This window comes from Pinus tabuliformis, chromosome 1_1 (genome assembly GCF_031772625.1).
Source record: "Pinus tabuliformis cultivar Carrire ecotype Pingquan chromosome 1_1, CPIR1, whole genome shotgun sequence".
NCBI classification, from domain to species: domain Eukaryota; kingdom Viridiplantae; phylum Streptophyta; class Pinopsida; order Pinales; family Pinaceae; genus Pinus; species Pinus tabuliformis.
This window is the reverse complement of record NC_142297.1, coordinates 95,558,483-95,570,556: the sequence shown is the minus strand read 5'-3', so window position 1 is coordinate 95,570,556 and position 12,074 is coordinate 95,558,483.

Below are 12,074 nucleotides of genomic sequence, written 5' to 3'. Positions count from 1 at the left end.
AATGAGTTCTAGTTTTAAAGTCATATTTTGGGAAATACATTTCATTAGGTTCATTGTAATCAATCAAGTTTGTGTGATCAATTGAAAAGCCACAACTCATATTATTGTGCGTGAATTTTGTGTCTTTCCTCTATCTTTCCAAAAAATTAATATCAGAATAAAAAAACTAGAAAATCTAAAAAGCAAGACAATCTAAAAGGCTTTGTAGCCGCAGTTGGCAGAACCCCAAGTGATAAAAGGATCGTCGTTAAGCAATAAGTTGTCGTTGGTCGAATTTTTTCTAAATAGAAAGAGGACGCAGCCCTAGACGTCGCCAACCAAAGAACGGCTAAAGGAGACAATAATGCCGTGAGCAGTCCTCCCCCCTTAGGAAGCAATGATCCCCATTGCGTTCAGTGCCTTCATGAGATGGGGAAACTTCTGCTAAACTTGGTCCTTGGTGAACCACTTGCCCTAGTGAAGGAGTTGACATGCTTTGGCAACTCGATATAGTTGGATCCTTTGTTGGCGAGTGTTCTTGCTCTGTGGTTCCATGACTTGATCAGTTGTGGCATGTTCCATGCAGTTCGGGTTTAGCTCTATTGGGTGAGTTATTATGTAATGTCAAATGTGTCCAACAATGATGGAAAGTATGACCGAAGGTGGTCTACATTGAACATTGGGCGCAGACCAAAGAACGATGGGATGTTGAGCTCGAAGGCATTGTCCCCTACAACCTTGGTGATGGTGTATGGCCCATATCGGAGCAGGCAAAGCTTGCAGTGGGGTCTAGCGAGGTGCTCCTACAAATGTAGCCAAACTTTGTTGCCTACCTGTAACTTGTGTGACACTCGATGTTGATCATGGAATTGCTTGTACTTAGCATTGGCTTTGTCCAATATATCATGGATCTGCTAGCGGATGGGTTGAATGCACTCAATAAAGCTGTTAGACCAATTGGCTTCAGAATGGATGTGAGTAAAATCTACCTAAGTAGTTGCAAATAGTATGTCCACATTAACGGGACATAATGGCTGAAATGCAAGCCCGACCTGAAAGGGGTTATGGGCCGTTGAGTTATGGAGAGCTTTGTTGTGGCTGTGTTAGACATAGGGAAGGCTTTCATCCCATGTGTGTTGACGCTTCGAGTTGTATATGCGCATAATGTGTACAATCATCCTATTGACTACCTTTGTTTTTCCATCAGTTTGGGGGTGGAATGTCATGTACTTACTAAGTTTGGTATCCAGCATCGACCAGAGACTTGACCAAAATACACTCATGAATTTTTTGTCCCGATCTGAGACAATGGACTGTGTGATCCCAAAGTGTACCACACTCGCTTAAATAATATCTTAGCAGTGGCCTCTGCTATGATACTCTTCTTGCAGGCTGCCATGATGGTCATCTTAGAGAATTTGCCGATAACCATGAAAACGCACTCACTATCGTGCTTAATAGAAGGAAGGCCCAACATGTAATCTAAGGATATGGATTCCCAAGGTCGACTAGGAGCAGGTAGATGATTATATAGGCCTTGCTTCTTGATGGTTGGTTTGGAAATGGTGTAGGTGGTGCAAGATCTAACGTAATTCACAACATCCTGATGAAGTTTCGAGCAATAAAAATACTTCTACAATACCACCACTGTTTTCTCTACTCTAAAATGTTCAACGAACCAACTGTAGTGCGCTTCCCAAATCATCTTGGAACGCTCGCTTGAAGGAACAAAAATTTGTCCGAAGTGGCATAATAGTGCATCCTGGAGGTGAAAATTTGGAAGTTTCTTCCCTTATAGGAGTGTCTGGTATGTGTTTCCGAATTCTGGATTGCTCTTGTAAAGATGCAGCCACCCAAGAATCTCGTGCCCACAAGAGTCGAGCATAGTCATCAGCGCCATGAATGGTGGTCGGCTGAAGGAATCTGCAACATTATTGGTCTTGCCCTTATTGTACTTAATGTTCAAATGGAACTTCTACAGATATGTGGATTGTTTCTGATGGTGATCATTTTGCAACATCCCTTGTGTCTATATGAACTATAGGGGTCAGCGGTCTGTGTGGATGATCGTTTCCTTCCTTAGAATGTAATGCTTTGATTAACGGTAGTCCTGCATAATGGGATACATTTCTTTTTTGTAAGTGGGATACTTTCGGACTGTGTCTAAAAGTGTCTCACTGTGGTAAGCCACTACATTCCCCTGCTAACTAAGAACTACACCAATAGCATATTCGGAGGGATCTGTCTCAATATAAAATGGTTGTTGCAGGTCTGGTAATGTGAGCACTGGTGCATAGTAGAGGCAATGATTCAACTTGACAAACACCTTCTATTTGGTTTCAGACCAAAAAATAATTTATTTATTTTTTTTCGCTCTGCCCTTGGTGACTTGACGTAAAGTCTGAGTGATATGAGAGAACCCCGACACGAACCTGTGGTAGAAATTGGCGAGGCTCAAAAAGCTGCAAAGCTTTGTTAGTGTGGTTGGGGTTGGCCAATCCCGAATGACTTGTATCTTGGTTGGATCTAGATGTACACCTTGCTCATCAATGATGTACCCCATATATTGAACCTGGGTCATGCCAAAAGTGCATTTCTCCAAATTTGCACACATCTTGTGTTGTCACAAAATTTGAAGGACCTGTCGAATAAGGTGGAGGTGCTCTTCCCAACTCTAGCTAAAGATTAAGATGTCATCTTGTTGTAGTGGCTACAACCACCCTCCAAAATTTTTCCTTAGCTTCGTTTTAGAGCCTTCTTACCAATCATCCTTAGCAACATGTCTTGCACTGTCGATACATAGGCTTCAGCTGAGTTTTAGTGGCCTGCCGACCTGTGCATGTCAGTTTGTTTGTCTCCCTCCCACAGGTCGACATTCCATACTTAGTGATGCAGGAGTTACCTTTGACCTGACCGATCAAAATTATTTACGAAAGAGGGTTGGACCTCTTAAATATTCTTATTTATTATTTGTTTGTAAAAGTTATTGGAATCCCCAGATTAGGAGTGAAGTGATAGATTTTGTTAGTTTAGGTGTGTGTTAGGCTAATTAAATAGGGATTAGGTTGTTTGAGAAATTCAAATTTAGAGAGGAGCATTAAAAAAGAGAAAAACACAGTTTTTTTTGGAGATGTTGAATGTAGATTAGGTCAGTAAGGGCCAAACAATTTTATGTGTAGCGATTTTTCTTTTCATAATTGATTCAATGGAGTTTCATGGTGTATATGATATCATTTTATGTCAAGAAATTGTTTGCTTCAATTGATAAAAAATCATTATGTTGTAGTTTAATGGTGGAATCTTGTAGATTGATATCCAGAGTATTGTGTATCTTTGAGAATTTTGCATCCAAACAAGATAGATCTATAGATCTGCTCAATGATGTGAGTATTTTATCCTAATTTCATGTTTTCTCAATGATAGATCTAAAGAATTCTCGAATTTCTATGTTTTTTCTTGCTTGAAATCGCTCCGAGAAAATATAACCCTCAGTCACTAAAGGGTCGCGCTTGAAATATAAAGGTCACACAAGAAGAAAAAGGGTCGCACATCAGATAGAAATGTCGCGCCATGGGTCGTGCATCAGATAGAAAGGTTGCACCGTGGGTCACACCTGCAGCAGAAGGGTCGGGCCTGAGATAGAAAGGTCGAGCCAACCTATAGAAGGGTCGCGTCGGTTCAGGCTTGATTTTTTTAATAAACTCTTAGGAGCCCATTTCGAACTTTACCTCAACCTTGATGTTGTGCATGGATAAAGGGAGTTCTCTTAACCTTGACCTTATGATATTTGGTAATTATGTTGTGATCATGTTTATGCTAATGTTTATATATATGCATGTATATATGTATGTATGTATGTCGTTGTATGACAGGATCATGGTTGTTATATATATATATTGTTGTCTGACATGGTCATCATGGATCATTCTTGTGGAAGGATTATTGCTTATGCACGTGAATGGCATGAAGAGGTTCCTAGTCTTATGAGGAATCAATTGGGAAGAGTAGCCCTACAAATCTATGAGGTGAGTATCATGTGGATATGAATTGATATTATGTTATTATAGTATGTTTATGTTATGGATAGGATAGGTCGAGGGATACATCAATGAAATGAAAGTAGTGTGGTCTGTGACATGATGGGACAAGCATGGATAAGACACTGGAAGCAAGTGTTTAGTAAATTTAGTGCCCTAAATTGCTTGCATAAATTATCAACCGAGGTTTGTAAGCTGATGAAGTGTAGTGCACTATATGTGCTTAGTTAACCCTTCTTACTTCGTTGTTTTGTATTTTTTATATTGTTTTGTGGGTTTCTGTTCTTTGATTCCTAATGATGTAAAATCTGAACTATGAGACACTGAATCTAAACTTCCTAATGATGAACCAAGAGCTTAAACCAGTCAAAATCTAATTTAAAGAAAGGAAAAATATATCATCTGTCCTATCTTGTCATTAATCCTAAGTCATAAATCTAATTCTTTAAAGGTGAAGTTGTAATGCATGTTGAAATAAACACAAAGAATGAAATCAACTAAAGTACTTCTAGTTACTTTAACCTTCAATTTTGAAAGATAACCTTCTTGACATGGAATACAAGCAAGTTTCTGTACTTTATGATCTAGAGAACTAAATGAAACATGCAGAAGGTAACTGATTGATTTCAACCATTGTGTGAAGTGAATGTTTAACCATTTAGTTTAGGATGAGTATCAACTTGAAATGGTAATAAAAAACATTCATTAACGCAGTGTATTGACAATCTGAACTAGAAAATAAATAAAAAAACAGTGATTAAGTTAGTCAACAGTGCATTCTCATTACTTCAACCTTACTCTGTTTAGAAACAAAATCATTTCCTTTCATGAAATGTGTTGGAGAAACAAGACTGCACAATTGAGTTTTAACATTATGCTATTGATCAAAACTAAAATAAATCAACCTAAGTTAGAAATACTGCTAAAAGAAAATGGTGAAATTAAAACTAAACAGAAAACGAATGGAAAGAAAACCTCCTTCAGTGCAGGGGCCCTCTGCAACTGACTGGGTTGAGCTGCTAACTAATTGAAAATGCTCTCTTAAACGATCATTGGTCAACACATAATTCTATATTATAAGCAGGAATGAAATCCAAAAAATACAGAGCCAAAAGTATGAACTTTTAATACATAAAATTTTTCCAACCCCCTTAGTTTTGTACAACCAGTATTCAAAAGGAAATAATCATAATTGTTTTTGAGGAAAACTAGCTACATGTGGCCTATACGTATTACAATAGGACTGCGTAAACATCTGATCAGCTACATGTGACTTAAATTCAAGTGAGATGTTTGCAACGGAACCGTTAACGCGGGTGGTTGATCCGAGTTAATGCTGCAACAAAATTGTTAGCTTATTGATTAACCACGAAAGATCAGACAAAGAGTCCTATTGCTTCCAGGTATCATATGTTTGACTCCACCTTTGACTACGATATTGAGCTTTCTTTCTTATCGATCTGGGCTGAGTGACTAGGATTAAATCCATGTGGAGACGATTGTAGAGATGTCCATATGACCAGATTCTTCATTTGACACCTGAAACCCGCCAAACCATGGAAGTAGCTATAGAATACATAGTTAGCTGCAGAATAGGCTGCGTTCTGTAGCTAATTTGCAAAAATTTATTCAAATAGCAAAAACATAAAAATATAACATGTCAATCATTTAATGCCCTCCTTAAGACAAAACCTATCATTTATCATTGATGGGGATCTATAATCTTATGGAAAAGCAAGGGAAAGAAGTGAGAAAAGCTGTCAAGGAGAGGGTAATTTTGAGGTTCAACATACCCCCACTGCAAAATCATTGCATGTCCTCATGTAATTTTCAAAAAATGTGAATTCTTCTTTCCTATTGCATTTTCTCAGACACTTCTGCTAGTACATCTAATTTTCTTCTTTTGCTCTTCTTTGAAGTGACTGCCATTCTGGGTTTCTTCATAAGAAGCATGTATTTAAGGTTGATGATTGTTCTGTTCAAGCTTATATTCTTCCTCTTCAACTTCCTATTCTTCTTATACCACAACCCTAGATGCAATATTGTATTATCATGAATAGCCTTATCCAATTTACTCTGTTCCCTCAAGGTTTCATTTTCTTTCTTGGTATGTCTATTCAATATCTCTAACTCATAGATTTCTTGTTTGAGAGAGTCAATTAGAGGTTCTTTTGGATTGACAGAGCGTTCTGGATTCATTGAGACACTTTTCTTCTCCAATGATTCTATATAGTCATATATTTGTTGTTGCACTGGGTCTATGCCTAGAGATCTTCTGCTAGGGTTGCCTTCGAAATATTATTCAGGAGAATTTTGAGGACTATGTGCAGATGGAACATTATCAGGAGATGGTACTAGGGTTTCTTCTTCTAAATTTATGAACTCCATTCCCTTTGATGATATCTTCTTTACCATACATCAGAGTCTAGAGCTCCTTCTAAGTTGTAGAGGGCTTACGTTCTCCTCCTTTGTACCATTTTTCTCCTTTCTTATCTTTTCTTTTCTCTTGCTTTGTTTCCTAATCTCTGTCAATTCTTTAGAAATTAATTTGTCATCATCTTGTTGTAATGAAGATTCCGGTTTGTTTCCAATAGTTTCACCAGCTTTTTGTTTCATCTTCCCTTTTTTCTTGATTTGCTCCCTGATCTCTAAATTTTTTTCAGAGACTAGCTCTTCATCATTTTTCTACATTGAGGACTCAGGTTTGCTTTGAATGGGTATACGGGTCTTATTTCTCCTACTCTTTTTGACATTACTCTGTTCAAGTGACTCTGGTGCCTCTTGGAAATAGTTTCTTATCAGGAAATTTTCCCAAGTATCTCCAATTCTTTTCAAATGAAACTCATCTAGTATATTTACCAACCCATGACGATACATGGATGTGTCTATGAATCCTATTTTCTTCTGTACATTTGAATCCATCCTTCTTAAACTGTTTAACAAGAAGAAAGGGAGATTTATTTCTCTATTTTCTAGAAAGTTCATCGATAATCATACATGGTAGACATACATGCACCCGAATCTCCCCTCACAGGTAATGAATTTCTGTAATATCATAAGCATGCTTCTCCATTTACTTTTAAGTGTTGAAATAGGAATTCCTTTTCTAAACATAGAGACATCCATACCTGGGTTCCCGAGGATTACTTTCCATGATTCGCTATGGAATTCCTTGTTTTTGAACCATCTTTCACCATGTCTTGGTAGTTTTGCAGCCTATGTTATGTAGGATTCTATTATTGCAAACTTAATGTCTCCAATTTCTACTTCTTTACCATCAAATGATCTAGCAAAATATTTTGTGATTTCATTGTGGAAGCCATCAAATTTTTCAATGAAATTGATCCATCCAGCCTTCTGCAGCATTTCCTTGAGTTGTGGGTATCCTTCCATATATTTTTCTCCTACTGGCTTTGTCCTGACAATGAGTCCCATGGCTTCTGTTTCGCAAAATTTCTTAAGCTTCAGAATTACTCTGCTGGTTTATGAAATGGACTGACTGCGAGTATAGTGAAAAATAACTACGAGTTTGCGTGGAATAAGTAGATGGTGATGGTTTGGAGAGACGTGGATAAGTTGGTCACATCGTAGTCATGATCGTTAATAGATGGAGTTATTAAGGACCGTTTAGGTACAAAGTATGGAGAGTGTAGCGGAGATGTGGTATAATGAAGTTATTATGGACCGTTTGGTACCAAGTATGGATGATGTGGCGGAGATGTGGTATGATGAAGTGGAAGTCAAATCAAATGATGACTCGTTAAAGAAACATACAATTATTCATATTATACATGCCTTATGTTTTTAACTTGTTGTTGAAATAAATTTTGCATTTTACCTTTAGAACTTAACCTTTTGCTTGATAACTCTTTTGGTGTTGATCCGTAGGTACCTTTTAGCATGTTTTGTCTCCCAAACTTGATTCTTCAATTTCCCACATTCATGATTTATTTGTGAGCTGTCCAATTGTGCCAGAGCTGATAAGTAAGTTGTAGCTACAGAATCAAATTAGTTGTAGACTGGAATCAACTGTAGAATGTGAAAAGAAGGAAAACTGAAGTATGGCTATGGAATATGAGTGTAAAAATAAAATGGAAATAGGATGAGATGGAGTAAAACTGTAAAAATAAAATGTAAATGGAATATGACAGTGAGATGAAATGGAACTGTAAAATAAAATGAAAATAGAATGAGACTATGAATTTCCAGATTCTAAACTGCAAATGAATGTAGCTTTTTGTCACTCATTACAAAAAGCCATAACTTCTTCATCCAGAAGCCGTTTTCAGAACTGTTTTTTTTAAACAGCCTAATTTTTCGAGATATTTCCGTTGAAACACTTAGTTTCAGCATCTATAGCTTTAGTTTTTTTTAAAATGGAAAGTCCATGCCAAGTTATTCTTGACAGCACAAACTACTTCCAATGGTGGTCCTACATTGTGGATTTACTTAGAAGTAAAGGTCTTTACAGAATAGCCACAGGCCAAGAGACCAAACCGAAAGATGAAGATAAGGCAGCTAAATGGGAAAATAGGAAAGACCAAGCACGTGGGTTGATAGGGATATATGTTTCTCTAGATCTTAGATTCCATATTGCAGAACTTGATACTCCTGATGAAGCAATGAAATAGATTACTAAAGTCTTTGGAATTAAAAATGAACTTAAAGCCCATCAACTTGAAAATGAATTGCTTTCATCGGACCCCAATAATTTTTCTTGCATTGAAGATTTTTTGTCCAAGTTCAAGACCCTTAGACTTCTCTTGGAAGGTGTTAGGGTTAAGAAAGAAGATAGTAGCCTTATCTACTCCATTCTTACTAAGTTGGGACCAGCCTATTCTGTGTTTGTTTCCACCTTCCATTCTACAAGAGAAGCCTTCATTTCTCAAGGACAAGCCTACAAGTCCCCTTCCTTTGATTCCTTTTGTGATTCTTTAATAAGAGAACAAGAAAAACTCTTACACATTGGTCTTCTTCATCTTGGAAACTCTTCTAAGAAAGCGTTAGCCGCCCAGCAACAACCAAATTCAAAGAATCCTAAGAAGTCGTATCCTAAAAGGAATGGTCCTAAACTAAACAAGGGTCCTAAGCAATTTCTGCCTCAAAATGAAAAATCATTTCAACAAAATGATAAGACAAATAAAAACAAATGGAAGAAAACTGATAGACATTGCAACTTTTGTAATCGAGATGGCCACTTAGAATTCAAATGCTTTAAGAAGATGGAAGCCTTAGAAGCAGCAATGAAGAAGCATAACATCCATTTGGAGCAATCTTTAACTTCAACTTCATCTTCAGGAATGGCACTTTCTGCATGTGGTTGCCAAGCATCTCGGTCTGGCTATGCACTAAATGTATCTTCTTCTTCTCATTCTCATGAGTGGCTCATTGATTCTGGAGCTTCTTATCACATGGCCAAAAACAAAGCCATGTTTTCTTCTTTAAATGATTGTAACACCAAAAATATATATGTTGGTGATGATAGATCTCTTAATGTTGTAGGGACTGGAACTGTTCATCTAGACAATGGTCAGTTTAATGATGTATTATGTGTTCCAATCTTATCCTGCAACCTTCTATTTGTATATCAGATAACCCATTCAGGTGAAGGTAAAATCGTTGAATTTTCACCTCACAATGTTGTAATTAAGGACCTAAGAGATCCTAGACAGATTTTAGCTACTGGCATTGCTGATGATTCTACAAGGTTGTATAAGTTTCACAACTTTGGGTCATCAAATCTTCCCTCAGTATTTGTTGCTCATAATGATGAAGTGAGAAAACTTTGGCATGAGCGATTTGGTCACTTAAACTATCGCTCTCTTCAGAATCTATGTAAAGAAAATATGGTGACAGGTCTTCCAATGGTATCTTGCAGAGATGGTGTTTGTTCCGGATGTGTACTCGGAAAACATCATTGGGACAGTTTTGAAAGACGTGCCTCTTGGCACGCCTTAGCCCCTTTACAGCTCGTGCATAGTGATTTATGTGGTCCACTTCCAGTTGCTTCATTCTCTGGCTACAAGTATTTCTTAACTTTAATTGATGATTTCTCCAGACGCACTTGGGTATACTTCTTAAAACTCAAGAGTGAAGTATTTAACATGTTCTTGGCCTTTCTTGAAAAACAATCTAGACATCAAATTCTTAAGCTAAGATCTAATAATGGCAGAGAATATGTTAAAAACACATTCATCAACTTTTGCTCTGAGAATGGAATTCAAATGCAACATACTATTCCATATACTCCACAACAAAATGGTGTAGCTGAAAGGAAGAATCACACCTTAAAGGAAATGGCTAATTGTATGCTGTTAGGACTCCACTATGTACCATTTTTGCTATATATTTTGACACCACTCTACTCTTAAACTATGAACTTCAATGTCCTTTTCATCCACTTTATCCCAAGGTATATAGAAACCTCTTCTTTATTATATGATTAATCTGTCTTACATTTAATTCCGCAATACTCTTATATTTTATCATTAATTGAAGTGCATTGTTGCTAACTCAAGTCAAAGATCGCAGATAAGTTATATGCCTTGTTGGGAACGAGTGGCCGTTGCTGAAACAGCTGACTCCGTTGCTGAAACAGCCGACTCCGTTGCTGAAACAGCTGACCCCGTTGCTGAAACAGCTAACTCAGTTGTTGAAACAGCCGCCAAGCACGCAAATCCCGTTATGCGTAATTTGCGATTCTGGAAGAACTTTTTGTGGAATAGTAGCAGCAGCCCGAAGATACGGTTACCTGGATTATCCTGAAGATAGCATTTCTGTTGTCTCGGTTGTAACAGTATCTCTTTTTAAAAGAACAGAATAGTCCTGTCTTGGAGAAGAAAACAGAATCGAGATATTCGCTCTCATGTAAATTGTAAATGATGTCTCCTCTTTAAAAAGAGGAGACATCATCATTAGAGGGGGATTGAATTGTAAGTTACAGGACAGTATTGTGGAGAACTGGAGCTAGTCTCCTTCTGTAATGTATCAGTTACTTTGACAGATGAATAAAAACTTCTTTTGAGCGTTTCAATTTAATCCTTTCTCTTGGGGAATCTTGTGAGAAGGAAAGGGCCCGCCTTCCTCACAAGATTCACCCTTTTGGTTCCTGTAGTTTGTTTATTTCTTTATGTATTTGCACTTCCCTTAATTCTGTTGTTGAAACACTAGTTACATGGTTTGCAATACTCTGTTTCTTAGCGCTACACGTATTGAATGCACGAGTGAATGATGTTGAGAGCATGTGCTGAAGATCCCTGCATAAAGGGATAGGGTCTTGCTCCCATTGATTGCTTTCCTTTGCCTGCAGTGTGATTAGAAACAAGAGGACAAGTGCTGAAGGTTCCTGTTCCTGGGAATAGGGTCTTGATCTCTTGAAGTTACTTTTCTTACATTGTGATTAGTGCCAGGCAGCAGGTGCTGAAGTTCCTCACCAGGGAATAGGGTCCTGTTCCTGCTATGGTTGAATGATTTCTTTTCTTGTAGATTGATTTTCCTTTGCTGTAACAGAGAAATCGTTTCTGCTATAATTTAATTGACTTCAGCTTTAATTAAGTAAAGTGTGAATTAGTAGATTAATGAATTTAACAGGTGTGTCTTCCTTTCACTACAACATTGATCCCACTTTTGAAATTGAGCATATCCAGTGCGCCATTACCTTTGAAATAAAAAGACCTTCTCGGGTTGACAATTTATGTGGAGCTCGAATTGTGAAAACAATTAGAGCGACCAACATTTTGGCGCCGTTGCTGGGGAAGGTAATTATAGATTTCAAAAGCATTCATTTTTTTCCTTTTAATGTGCAGATTGCATGAGAGGACGAGGAAACCAGAAGAAAAATAACCGCACAGGTGGCAAGGGCTGGGGAGGACGAAAAACGTTTATTGACGAGATTGTATCGAAGGCTGAATCATCACAAAGATTAAGTTCTCGGAAATCAAAATTTCAGCGTTCTCCTCAGTCAGATTACAGAACAGAGGAAGTTGTGGGTCCTGAAAATACAGAAGAACCAGCAGCCATCGCTGAAGAGTCAGAGGGAAGTATTAGCAGATCAGTAGA